Source organism: Plectropomus leopardus, chromosome 1 (assembly GCF_026936395.1).
Source record: "Plectropomus leopardus strain MGB_pleo_1.0 chromosome 1, ASM2693639v1, whole genome shotgun sequence".
Lineage (NCBI taxonomy): Eukaryota > Metazoa > Chordata > Actinopteri > Perciformes > Serranidae > Plectropomus > Plectropomus leopardus.
In genome coordinates, this window is record NC_142176.1 from 41,157,399 (window position 1) to 41,172,149 (window position 14,751).

The 14,751-nt window shown below is 44.3% G+C and overlaps 1 protein-coding gene across 5 annotated transcripts in view; it reads right to left on the minus strand.

The window, feature by feature from the left end:
* Positions 1-9,060, minus strand: part of cemip (cell migration inducing hyaluronidase 1) — a 143,197-nt gene extending 134,137 nt beyond the window's left edge. For 2 of the 5 annotated variants that reach the window (XM_042484717.2, XM_088081199.1), the window contains exon 1: positions 8,192-8,868. The gene's annotated coding sequence lies outside the window, so the exon portion shown is untranslated. Of the gene's footprint in view, positions 1-8,191; positions 8,869-8,919 lie in introns of those variants that run through there. The other 3 variants (XM_042484707.2, XM_088081197.1, XM_042484725.2) reach the window with 3 other exon arrangements.
* Between the last annotated feature and the right edge of the window lie 5,691 nt (positions 9,061-14,751).

Here is a 14,751-nt window from a genome sequence, read left to right on the forward strand (position 1 = left end):
TACACTGAGGAGTTTCCTGGACACACACACACACACACACAATAGTTATCAAGTCTTGCCTCTAATGTGCCAAGATATGTGTTTGGACAGGCAAGTCTGTCTGGGTGTGTGTGTGTGTGTGTGTGTGTGCAGATGTATCATTTTGAGATCAGATGTTTCCAGAGCACGACATGTTCTTTTCCCTCTCTCGACAGCTCCTTGTCTGCACCGATTTTGCTTAAAAATGAACTAATCACTGCTGAGGCATTCTTGGCCTGTTGCATAAAGGCCCAACAACAGCTTCACACACACACACACCTGAAGCTAAAAAATTTCCAGCAGTGTTCCATATTGCTCTGTGCCGAGTCTGCTCTGCTTGAATAGTGAGAATCCACAGAGAAGATATCCAGCTGTAAACAGGCTCCATGTATCTCAGGAATGCCCTGACTGGAAACTGAATTCAGAGTAGGTTAGGTGCACAAAAAGTACCTGCCATTGCTCTAAATGGAAAGGACAGGAGGCCCTCACCTCAAGACAGAGACCTCTCTATATTAGAGGTTCAGAACAAAATGTCTATTTCTCCCCTTACAATGAGCCCTCCACTTAAGTTGGGCAGCATCACGGTATTACGGTATACCAGGGTATTTAGGAATCCTGAAGGTATGTTTTTCAATACCTTAACAAAATAACGGCGCTCCTCTTTCTATTAAACTCATTGTATGTTGTGCACAGCACGCACCACCAGAGCTCAGTCTCCGGTCTCTACTGGTGGAACACACAGCTGAGCTAAAAGACACAGTGACACCTAGTGGTGGAGGGAAAAGTTACAGGTCTGTAAACAGCAAAAGTAAAGATAAATCACAGAGAAAAACAGCATATTTTTCACATCTAACTTGGTGAATTAAGAGTTTATTTCTACCATACCAAAGCTGGTGATTGTTGGAACTGTACATTTGCTACCTAGTTTACTAGCACAAGTAACCAAGGCGGTTTGGGTGAGTTTAATTTTGTTTCTGTAGAGTTTGAATGAAATGCGTTTTATTTTGAGTTAACATTGTCAGTCTTCTGTGAACAAAAGAAAGTTGAATTCAAAAGGAGTACAGTTGTATTTCTCTAATAATACAATACAGAAAATAGGTGTGAGAATATTTCTCTTAACATTTTAAGGCTTTTGTAGTGTATTGATTAGTCTGAAAAGCTGAAAATGAGTAGCACACCCTGGGGTGGCTAGGGTTGGGGTGTTAGCACCTAACACTTATACCATCATAAGTGTACACCCTACTGAAATTCAATTAAGGTATGAAATATTACACACCGCCCAAGCCTACCCTCCACTGAATCTTCTGAATCTGCTAAGTATGAAACATTCAGTGCCAAATTAAACCTATATTGATATTTGAGTGATATTTTATTTATTGCCTGATATAGCACTCCAATGTAAGAATACAACTCTCTATATGCAGAAAAAAAAAACATTCAACCATCAATAAATCATCAACTGTACATCACAGAGCAAAATGGATAGCATGACATAGTAAGCTGTTTGCTCACCTGAAAATAAAACTTGTGTTAAAGAGGTGTAAGTTTGTGGCAAGGAAATGTGTTTCTGTCCCGTGTTCTACAAAAAAATCAGTGTCAGCTTTTGTCTATATAGCAATGTGCTGACAATATGTGTGCTATTTACATCTGCCAGAGGTCTTTTCTTAGCCTGCAAAGGTGGTAAACTCAATTCCCACATCAAAAAGTGGGTAAACAAGAATTCCACTGGGTGTGTGCTGCACTCCACCCCTGTTCTCAGTGCTCAGATCTAAATTGGACTCCTGGGATCCAAACAAAACACAAGACGTGGTTGCTTTGTGTGATTTTAATGTCAGCTTTTAAGCAGCTGCTGTATTAAAGTTTTGAGCAGCTGCAGCAGCACGTGGACATGCAGGTGGAAGTTGATACCGATCTGTATTTTGTCTGTCTGGATCACAGCAGTCCACAAAAATAAGAGACTAGCACACCAAGCATGAAAGCCTGAAAAACATTTACACCCAGTTATCCATGCAAGCTCCTCATAGGTGTGTCATTTTATTAATGGAGAACATCAACTGTGTGTGTGTGTGTGTGGGGGGGGGGGGGCGTTTCTTGCAGGGTAGCAAGCTCAGGCAGGAGAACTACTGTTTCAAACAATTTCACAGCCCATTAAATGGTTGATGGATGGGTTACAAAAAAGATTCCATGTGGGCAACCTCATCAACAAATATGAAGCTATAACTCTCCAAAGCAGAGCAGAGGAGAAAGCAGAGAGCAGCCTGCAGCCAACAGACCCGACCAGAGGAGAGAAACATTTCCCTCTTTCAATTGAGGCTTGAGAGTTGATGGTTTCCTCAAGTAAACTGTGGCCTTTGGCTGCCAGCCCAGTCATCCACGGTGGCAGCTCTCAACCAGTTCTTCCCTCTGAATGGATGTGTGGAAACTCCAGCCTACACCAGCTAGTAAAAGGGTTTTCTCTGCCAATAGTTTTGTTCCTCACATTGAAAAAGATTGCTTTTAATAATGAATAAAGACATAATACAGGAAAAGCCAAAAGGTTAAGTCTCCGTGTGTGTGTGTGTGTGTGTGTGTGTGTGTGTGTGTGTGTGTGTGTGCTCATGAGTGGATTGTAGAATACGTACAGAAACTTTTCCCTGCTTACTGGCAATGCTATATTTGTTGAATCAAAACGCACATGCCTCTTTCTTAATTTAACTAATAAGTAAACAATAACATCTACTTTACGTGGGCTGAGAAAGAAAAGCTCATACCTCTGCATGTAGCCTATATTCACTCTTCTCTGTCCAGAATGGTCTCCACTGACTACTGAGAGAAATATCTGGGTCTAAGGCAGCTTCAGATTCCAGCCAGTGTGTAAGGAAGAGTGTATAGTGGCTTTATCAGAACCTTTCCACCAAAGACAGCTAAGACTGAGCCAAAACAGTTAAGTTGTGGGCAGTAAAAGCAAAACACTGAGCTCTGTGGGTTCATCACACAGACTGTATGTACAGATGAACGGCATGACAATTTCCCCCAAACTGAAGCTTAAACATCTGGATTGCCCCCTGGTGGCTGGCTGGAGTATAGGTCATAAAGCCCGCCCCTCCGTGTTAGTGAATGGGACATAGGCCAAACTAAAAACTCAAAGTACACGCCAAATACATTTTTCCAAAGATGGCTTCTGTTATTTATAAGTTATTTAATTCTTCAAAAAGGGGATTTTCCACCATGAGCCAATCTGTGCGCTTGCATTCAGTGGCGCTGTTTGTGATCACTGTTTATATACAGTGTTTGGTTCATCATCACAAGAAACACTTCTAACTATTGGTCATAGTAATTTAATCCTTTGTATATTTAAAAACATGCAACGCAGAGGATTGGCACACCCGGGGCTCTGGAAATTGTAGGGCTATCTTGGATGACACGCCTGTTCAGTGTCGCATGGAGGTCGGGTACGGTGTCTGTGGAGTGGCAGACAGGGGTGGTAGTTCCTATTTTCAAAAAGGGGAACCGAGGGGTGTGCTCCAATTATCAGGGTATCACACTACTCAGCCTCCCAAGGAAAGTCCACTCCAGGATGCTGGAAAGGAGGCTCCGTCCGATTGTCGAACCTCGGATTCAGGAGGAACAATGCGGGTTCCGTCTGGGGTTGTGGAACAGTGGACCACCTCTTCACCCTAGCAAGGCTTTTGGAGGGGTCATGGGAGTTTGCTTATCTGGTCTACATGTGCTTTGTGGACTTGGAGAAGGCCTACGACCGCGTCCCTCGGGGAGTCCTATGGGGGGTACAGCGGGAGCAGGAGGTGCCGAGGAGGCTTCTGCAATCCATTTGGTCCCTTTATAACCAAAGTGAGAGCATACTTCCCGTAAAGTCAAACACATTCCCAGTTGTTGTTGGGCTCTGCCAGGGTTGTCCCTTGTCTCCGATCCTGTTTGTGATTTTCATGGACAGGATCTCAAGGCGCAGCCAGGGAATGAAAGGGGTCCGGTTTAGGGACATCAGAATTGCGTCTCTGCTTTTTGCAGATGATGTGGTCCTGTTGGCTCCATCACACAGTGACCTCCAGCATGCACTGGGGCCACTGGCAGCCGAGTGTGAAGCGGTCGGGATGCGGGTCAGCTCCTCCAAATTTGAGGCCATGATTCTCTGCTAGAAAACGGTGGATTGTCCCCTCTGGGTGGGGAGTGAGTTGCTGCCCCAAGCAAAGGAGTTTAAGTACAGAGAAGTTTTAGAACAGAGCGTGAGATGGACAGACGGTTTAGTGTGGCATCTGCAGTGATGCGGGAGTTGCATTGGACTGTCGTGGGGAAGAAGGAGCTGAGCTGGAAGGCAAAGCTCTCGATTTACCAGTCCATCTATGTTCCATTCCTCACCGATGGTCATGAGCTCTGGGTAGTGTACAAAAGAATGAGATCGCGGATACGAGCGGCCGAGATGAGCTTCCGCCGGAGGGTGGCTGGGCTCAGCTTTAGAGATAGGGTGAGGAGCTCGGACATCTGGGAGGAGCTTGGAGTAGAGTCGCTGCTCCTTCGTGACGAAAGGGGCCAGTTGAAGTGGTTCTGGCATCTGATCAGGACATCCTACTGGTAGGAGGCCCCGAGGCAGACCCAGAACACACTGCAGGGATTACATATCTCGTTTGGCCTGGTAACACCTTGGGTTCCCCGAGGAGGAATTAGAAAGCGTTCCTCGGGAGAGGGATGCCTGGAGTGCTCTGCTTAGCCTGTTACCCCTGTGACCCGGCCTCGGATTAGCGGATGAAAATGGATGGATGGATGGATATTCAAAAATATGCTGGTTGTAGTTCATCTCTAGGTTTCGAGTATATGATGCTATTCTGTCAGTTAAAGCCATGGTTTCCATCATCAATGCTCATGCCAACTACTCAATTCTTCTTCTAAACATAAAAGCGCAAGAAGTCATCGCCTTTGCAGCAGGCACTCGGAGGATTATCAGCAGAATGTGAGGACACTTTAAAAGCCTCTCACTCATGTCTTACTCTAGTTTGAGCTGGCAGAAGTAGTTTACCGCTATATTCTCCCCGATGGCCTTCATTCCTTATTGCAGAAAGACAACTGTGTAATTGCTATCTGTGGTCTCTTCAGCCAATATTTCAGGTTCAGCAGTGGAGAACTTCCGCACTCTCTTTTACGCTCCATTGCTGTCAGATATGCTCAAGATGCAACTTTCATCGACTAACATCAGGGCTTAATCAGCACCAGTACATTAAAGTTAACTCAACTGCATCTTTGCTCATTTACATCATCACTCACACTACAGGAAATACCCTGCCAAATTGGAAAGATTAAGAAACACAAAATGCTGCGGCCATGATCGTAATTTGTGGTGGGTTTTGGGAAATCTAATGTCAAAGCTTTCATGAACCAGATTAAGCTGGATAACCACTCTGCTCAATCAATCATTGATCCGGAGCAGCACAACACACACTAATTTTTACAAAAAATCTCCCCCACTACCACCTCCTGCCCTCTCTGTGGAATTTGCTGAACTGCAGCCACATGGAGCTATGAGATAATAACACTCTGAATATCACATCATTCTCTAAGATTCTTGTCGTCACTTCCTTTAAAAGAATACTTTGCCCATTTTGTATCAAAACAATGTGGGTGTAAATGAACTGTGATAGATGCGCCTGGATATCCCACCCCAGCCACCATCCACAAAAGACAGTGTTTGGCTGGTTCTTTGAGCTGTTGCTCAAACTAAAGGCTGTATTTCCGCATTTCATGTTACCCGCCAACCGCCCCAAACCATGCTGCCGCCATCATGGACTCAAAGAATATACAGCAGGCCAAGAGACACACCCAACCTCAATTTCAAAACGATAAACGATAAAACTAGACCCTGCTGATCAAATATAAATTGACTGTGTGACTGCACTGCTGATTTCTCTCCTAAAATGTCTTTAGAAACCCATACTGCTTCCTGCACAGTGAAATCAGATGCCAAAAAACTGAGATCAATCAAAACTAAGCAGCGAGATCAAATTCTGTTGAGTTTCATGTTTCTCATCTCAAATGTTTTCAGAAATATCTTTTAGCTTAGCGTTTCAACTGTAACATGAGATCCAGCTGGCTGCCATTGTTTCACATGGACCATTCAACCTTACGTCACACACACAAGCGGGCGCATAGCGTTCTAGTATTTGCCTTTTGATCAAGAGCACCCTTTTTCACTGGTCATGTAGCAGCAATTTCAAAAGTATTTGCGTCTTTCTACTCTGGAAATGGCTAAGTGTTAAGGGAGGCCCTTCTTTATTGGTTGAAATGCTTCTTTAAAGACATTATGAGGTCATGTGACTTTGACCAGTTTTGAACCTGGTTTTGCAAATTGTACCTGGTCAAGGAAAATACATATTAATGTAGGTGTGATGCATACAGAGTGTGATCAGATCAAATCAGCCAAACAACATCTGAGGATGATCTCGTCCAGGTGTGGATTAAATCTGTACAGTGTGAGCACATTCTTGATCCTTCTCCACCTCCTCCTGCTGCTGAAAGCTGTTTGTCCAAAAAATACAGAGCAGTCCCTCCTCTGTAAAGCCCACAGAAGCATCACTTCAGGGACTCTCTAGGGACTGCTACAACATGAAAGGCGAGGGTTGCGTGACTGATGGGGGTAGTCAAGCTAGTACTAGAGCTGAATACTGTCTCCGTGTCAGTAAAGTTAGCAGAGTTAGTAAGGCCACTGAAAAGTAAGCAACAGATGCATGAGTCTGCCACCTGGATCCCCTTAACCTTGCAGAGCATCCCTTTAAGAGAATCAGGCATCGTTTCCTTTGACCTGGTACCAGAGCCATCTCTAGGAGACTGTCCTCCAAAGAACACAGTTGCACAATCCCCCCTTTAACTGAGTCTGCGTGCAGCAGCTGAACTCAGACCAGTCGCAGCAGATCAGACACAACAGAGCAGCAGAAGCGATGCAAACCCTTAATAAGAACAGGAATCTCTCTCTATCTCTCTCACACACACACACACACACACACACACACACACACACACACGCAATGTGCCAGTTACATACACACATGCACAGTGTCTGCAACAGCTTGCACATTTGCAAGTCAGCTGTAGATGAAAGGCAATGCAACTACACCTCAGCTCTTGTAATTCTTGCTCCAGCTTCTCACTCTGGGAGACAGCTCTTTTTCTTTTCTCGCACATTTTTTTCTCAAACCACCACACTAACAACCTGTTCTTGCTGGTATTGCCTTATTTTGGCTTCTACTTAAGTGTAGCCTTCTTCTTTTTTCTTTTTTTTTCTTTAAAGAGCAGGTCACTCAAACACATTTATCACAGAGTAGTCCACACAGATGCCATCCGCCTCTTCGTCATTATCCTCCTAAGTGCCACTCTTCACCCAGCCTGCTCCTGCTCCTGTTGCTTGTTACAATGCTATTCTGTTGCTGCTCATCATGCCCTCCTCTCTGGAGGACACTGAAGGTGATAAGAGAACACAGGAAGGCAGCAGTCAGCCACAGACAGCTCAGAGGCATCATCAATTCATCAGCCACAGCAGATTCCACCTGATCCCCACATCGTGCAGTCACACACACACACACATTCACTGTCAGCTGCCTGAACCACCCATTACTTCTATTGCAAACGGAGACAAAGGGAGTAAGAGCAATTTAGGAGCACACATTAGGCAGGTAAGCCATCAATAGCTGTTACAATCACTATCACAATGCCACAGAGAATCATAGAGACATCAACACTGTTAAATACTGTGTAGGGCAACTGCAGACTTAATGACATGGTATTTAACAGCAATCAGTTGCAGATGTTGGGAATAAAATCACATGTACTTGTAAAATGATATGAAGCACAACAATTATTCCTTAATTAAAAATGATTTTGGTATATATTGTTTATATATTATACTGTGAGATTAGAGGAATTATCATATTACACATTACACATAAAATGCACTGAGCTTAACATAATACTGATATCCTTTATGTTAGCGACATTCTATTTGATCCTGTAAATCCAAAGACAGAAATATTATTCTGCATTATCAGTAACGACGTTTACACGATTCTGTTTGAAAGTGATACTGAGCATGGGAGGAGAGGGGGGACTTTGGACTACAGACTGGAGAAGATCTGTACAGACAACACACATGACCATCACCATGCCTGCAGTTATTAAGACAAAAAGATCCACTAACCTGCTAAAAGAAGGCTGGAGTACACAGTTGACTTGTTTCCTACGGAGCCAAACCGCAGCTGCTGAACAGTGCGCACCATTCATGGAGCGGAGGAGAGGGAAACCTGCAGGAGGCTGCTTGAAATCGGTTGAGACTAGCAGCTGGCCAAATGTGCTCGCACAGAGAAGTATTTACTAGTCTTTTTCCTTTGTCTAGGATGGCAACCTGTTATACTTTGGTCATTTTAAAAGGTCCATGAGCCTGTAGCATGCGCGTGGCTCATCTCTCCATGGCAGTATGGAGAGGTGAAGCGACAAGACAACAGCAGCCCTGCTGCCCTGTGCTGCTGGAGATTGCTGGAGACTGCTCTGCTAACACGGCCAGATAAACTGTTGTGAAATTCAAAAATAGTGTGCCGGAGACGGAGCTGTGCTGTCAGCGCGCACTGACTGCTTACCTTTGCCCTGTGGCAAGACATGCGGCGCGCGCTCAGCAGTCCAGCCTGCACCCACACGCTCACAGTACGGACTGCGACCTTCTGCAGCCCGCCGGGAAGGCACGCACACAACTAAGAGAGCTGCCTTCCCCGGTAGCACGCGCTACCCGTGACACAACCCGCATTTACCGATTCCGATCTTTGGAGCACACCTGTGGCTCACAGCGGCAGATGAGCCACTCTATGTGTATCACGCACACACACAGCTGCACAGCCTGCCCCTTAAAAAGGTGCGAAAGAGTCAGAGACCTACCGACCTGTAGCATGAAGTAGGTGTCTATAGTCCCGCAGCCTGTGAGACACGCCGCGCAGAGCAGCGCAGTGATGGAACGGAGAACTGCTGGTGTGTCTGCCGGCGTCAGAGCGAAGAGACACGGCCATCCCCTGTCCGCACCGTGCAGCGCCGCCTCCAGTTAGAAAAGACACGCCTACTGTGCGTGTGTGCGCGCGTGTGTGCGTGTGTGTGTGTGTGTGTGTGTGTGTCAAAAATGATACGATAATATATTATATATTGTATTAAATTATAATAGATAGATAGATAGATAAACAAGAAAATAAATATGATAACAAGCATTAAAGGAACAAATACAATACAATACAGTCTCTAGAAGCCTTTTTTGATGCTGGGGTAGGAGGAAATTTGGAAAAGGGTGGATAGGATTAGGGGAGGGAGACACATGGTAAGATGTAGACAAAAAACATCACATCCAAACAGGAAGTGAACACCAGACTCCCTCATGAAAGTCCAGGTTTGTTCAACTCACCCACAGACCCTCCTGTATGTCTGGCCCCCCATAGGCACCCTCGCATGCCTTATATTGCATCATTACCAGCAGTGTTACAAGCTGACGCTGTCCTGCCGCATTTCATGTGCACGTAACAAGTTTTGTCCAGCCGCATTCTTACCTGACGCCGTCCAGCAGCGTTCCATGCACATGTGAAAGGGTTGTTGTGGCCAGTTCTTTGTGAGAGTCAGAGGATTAAAGTTTAATGTTCTCTCATAACGAGACAATTAATGTGATCTTGAGCTAACACATTAAGAGATTAGTAGGCTCATTTTGGTTTTCATGGGAACCAGTGTGACTTAAGATTTCATAGCTTTTGTGCATCCTCTTAATGTCCTGGAGAGGCAATTTGAAATACAGATAGTAGTCATGAGAACAGAAAAACAGACAAATTCATAAAGACACAGTACCCAGAATCCCACACATGGACATTAAGGACCAGCGCTTATTAAGGTTAGCAATGGCAGACCGAGCAAAGTTGATCTGTAACGAGTCGTGCTGCATTCAGGGAGGCTAAACCTCCGCCCTGATGGAAGCATCTGACACCCAACCTGGAGGGGAAGTTGAGAGTCTGAGACAATCGGCCGAGCTTTAGTGCTGACCCTCTCTTCATACAGATTCTAGAGGTTATTAAAATCAGCACCAGTGATTTTGCAGCACAACTTGACCACTTTTTCCAGCTTTTTCTTGATTTTCTTTTTTTAGGCTGAGATTAGCAAACCATGTCAAAAGAAAGAACAGACTCAATATAAGCAGAATACAACATTTTCATTATAGCCCTATCAACACCAACACTCCTTAGCTTCCTTAACAAGAATAGGCCCTGGTTTGCCTTCTTACAGATGCCATCAGTGTTCACATCAGTATTCAACTTGTCATCTAAGACAGTGCCCAGATACTTGTTCTGCTGTACTGCTGCCACTAGCTCCCCTAAATCACACAAGGTGCAGGAAGGCAGGGCCCCCTCCCAAAGTCCTAAACTTTTCATTGGTCTTTGACACATTAATGTGGAGGAGAGACTGGTCACACCACGTAACAAATTCATCCAGTTTTAATCGTGCTCTGAACCTTGCAGAGGGTTTATGATAATAGAATCATCAGTGTACTTAAGGACAAATCTTGTTGTGTGATTACTCTGACATTCATTTGTGTATAAACAAAATAAAAGGGGAAAGAACACAGCCCTGAGGGGAACCTAGGGGGTAGAAGAAAGATGGGAACTGGACAGTGTCCTGTAAACACAGACCCCCCTGAGACCTGTTAGTTAAAAAGTTGATGATCCAGCACACTATGCTCAATTAAATTTAGATAAAATTCTGTAAGCCTAAACTTGGGGCTAAATACAGTTAAAATCAGAAAAGAAGTCAATAAAAAGCAAACATGCATGATTCTTATTTCCTTCCAAATGCTTAAGTACAAGATTTAACAGAGTAAGCCTGAGCACCCTCCCTGCCCCTCCCTGCCTTGGCAGACTGTAAGGGATCCAGCTTGTCTTGTACAGAGTGTGAGTTCAGATTCGACAATGTGTTCAAATGACCTCATAACAAGGGATGTCAAGGCCACAGGGTGATAGTCATTCAGAAGACATTCCACATGGATTCAACATACTGGCAACTTTCTGTAGATCGAGGGAGGTTTGGTAAATATATAAGATATCACTAAGTTGACTAACAGGGTTCGGTCCGTGGGCAGGGGCCCTTCTGTGCGGAGTTTACATGTTCTCCCCATGTGTGCGTGGGTTCTCTCCGGGGTCTCCAGCTTCCTCCCACAGTCCAAAGACATGCCGGTCAGTTTGATTGGTGACTCTAAATTGCCCTTAGTACTGTGATCGTGTATGGTTGTCTGTCTATATGTGTCGGCCCTGCGATAGTCTGGCGACTGTCCAGGGTGTACCCCGCCTTCCGCCCGATGACAGCTGGGATTGGCTCCAGCCCCCCCGCGACCCTTACGATGACAAGCGGTTACAGAAAATGACTGACTGACTGATTAAGTTGACTGGCACAACTCTTCAAAAATTTTCCTCCAAGGCCATCAGCAACATGGCTTTTCCTCTCTTTAGATGACCCTGGAAATTACAGTCACCTCGTCAATTTTTATTTCGCAGCCTGGTGGCCAATTTCTAATATTAGAAAGTTCATCATTAAAATCAAGGATTCAAATCTGTAGCTAATTCAACCTCACATTTTTTAGGTTTTTTTGGGGGGCTTTTTGCCTTCATTATATAGGACAGATACAGAAGAGGGGTGACATGCAGCAAAGGCCTGCAGGCGGGAATCAAACCCACGGTTGCTGCGGCAAGTGCAAAGCCTCCATACATGGGGTGCCTGCTCTACCAGGTGAGCTAATGGGCACCCCAGGGAAGATTACTTTTTTTTTCTCCATTCTGCATCCCCGCTATGGACTTGCTCCCTTTCCAAGCAGACCTTGAACACCAAGAATCCAATTCACTCTCAGTGTTTATTTTATAGTGTTTTTTTTTTATCTTAATTTCTCTCTCTTAACCAGTTTGTGTGCATTCTTCCTATTAATTTTATTTCCCTCATTATTAGACAGCTTCTTTTTATTGATAGCATATTTAAGTGACTTGCTAATCCATGGCTTATTACTGGGGAAAAGAGCACACATTTTACAAGGGATCACGAAATTTTCAGACATATAACTGGATACAGTTCCAGTACAATCATCCTAGTCAGAACATGAGATTTTACAAACGAGCCTTTAGTTCTATTGTAGTCTTAAGTCCAGACCAGGACGACTCTGTGCTCAATTTTTCCTTTTTCAGGGATGATCAATGAGTGGGAACTAAATGAACAGCACTTTGGTCTGACAAACCCTGAGGAGGTATCACATAGACTTTGGAAGCTCCCTTAATGGTGTACAAGTCCAGCACTCCACCCCATCTGGCTGGACAGGTGATGTACTTGGAGAAGTATGTCAGAGACTTAACCATAGAACACTGATTAAAATCACCCATGATAAAATTGGGTGCATCAGGGCAAATAGACACAGCACAGTTTTGACCAGGGTCACCATTGCATTATCAACATTTGCCCAAGGGTGAATATAAAAGTTGTGGGAATTCACGGTGCAAAGAAAAAAGCGGAAGTGACACAGATAGGAGTTCAATATCAGGAGTGCATAGATTCCCTCATGACCACAGTCTTACACCATTAATTGTTAACATACAGGCACACGCCCCTCCCTGGGATTTCCCTGTCAGATGTGCGTCATGATCCAGACAGACAATCCCAAAGCCTTCAATTTCCAGCTCAGCGTCAGAAAAAGGGTCTTTGAGCCAAGTTTACGTGAGTGAAATAATACAGCAGTGTCTGTACCCAGAAAGAAACTCAACACTTGCCTGAAGTTCATCTGTTTTGTTCCTTAATGAATGAACATTGGTGATTATAACAGAAGGCAAAAGAATCCGATGCAGCTGCTGTCTCTGTGATCTATGGCGCACACCTCCTCTCCGAACATTGTTTGTCTTGGAGTCAACATTCTTCCTGACATCCCTCAAGATTGCCATTGGAATCACTGTTCCAGGATCAAGCCCAACTTCCATGTTGCGGCACTGGAGTTGACACTCACAGCTGTACTTCAGTCGATGAGGTTGGGCAAACTCATTCAGAGAAAACGCTGCCACAAACAGTGGCAAAAACACCAAAAACAATATGTCACATCCATGGTCGATAGATAATAGTGGGATTAACATTCATTCAACAGTCAGGGACGAGACTTTACAGTACAAAAACAATAAAACAGACATAACTACTCCTGCTGGTCGCTACCAGTGAGGCGGTCTCTTCCTTAACTCATTGAGTGCCAGCCCTATTATATAATAGAAAGTGGCTTGTGCCAGCTTTTCTGGCCATTTTGATTCATCTTTCAAGAATCACAGAATATTTTTGCAAGATCAATGAGACAATGAGAGTTTCTTCCAGCGTCTGCCGGTGAAACTGACCCCTTGACCCTCTCAATTTTTTGGGGACATTTTATGCCAATATTGAATTGATGTAGCTTCATTGCTGTAGTTTTGAATCACCTCCATACAGATCACTCTGCTTTCTGATACCGGCTACTCCACTTAATGCTTTGATCTACCGTCTTTTGTACTACAACTATGAACCCCAGCAGCCCCAAAATTACACACAGGGAGTGTGAGAGCGCCCCCTTGTGCCAGCCGCAGAAAACACACTTTGACGTATATATACGTCAATGGCACTCAATGAGTTAACCAGACATATTCTCCTAGACCATACTCATTCTGAATTGAGTCCATGAACAAGGCAAGTGTCTGTGGTTAGTTTACGTATCTATACATATCTATAACACTTGAGGGTCTGTTCATCAAAACTGTTTAAAGCCGCATTCCCACTGCACAAAAAAAAACACTAAGACCCGCTAACATCTGGCTTTTTAATGCAATGAGAATGAGTACGATCGGCATTCACACCCTGGTCAAATGACTCTGCAGAAGTCACAGGTTTTTATTGCGTCTGGCTTCAATCAGCACTCATGAGAACACAAAACCACGATGAATGTGGCGATTGCAGGTCCTTAACTGGCAAGATGCAATGATGTGCTACCATTAATTACCGTCCATCTACTCCTAAGCAGTGCGAAAACATTATTTCAAGTTAGTCTGCACAGAGTTTGAAAGAAGGACAGAATAAATAAGACATATATAAAGAGAAGAAACCACTGTAAAGTTTTCAAAGACCTCTGTTCCCACTGCTGTCTACCTATTCTCATGCCTGTCTGTGATGTCACACGGACACACCAACAAAACAACACACACACACACACACACACACACACACACACACATACCAGGTGACAGAAAGGCAGACTCACGTGTTGGAGCGGTCTGTTTACTGGCATTGGGAATGCAGCCAATCGCTCATATTTAGTGGGTTTACCTGTGTTTGAACAACTCGCTTACACGCGTTAGTTTCTGGTGGGAAATAAGTCACTTTAATAAGTGAGGTGAACATAACGTTGTCGGGACCGGTTACAAAGAGCTTCAATAGTGAACGACACTTTAACATGCTCACGGATTTGGTGTATTTGTGTATTTAGCTGAGTTAGACCAGACCTATTTCCATTGGTAGGGCATCCCAAAAATGTATTCCTCAGATTGAAAAAGTGGACTGACTTAAAGAAGTTCTGCCCTTTGCCACCTGCAGTTGCTATTTGCTGATCCCCTACTGGATATTCTGTTGATTTTCTATTTTCTATTATAAAGGCAGTAGTTAATTCATGCATGTGTGTTTTCTTTCACTTACATGCAGTGCGTGTGA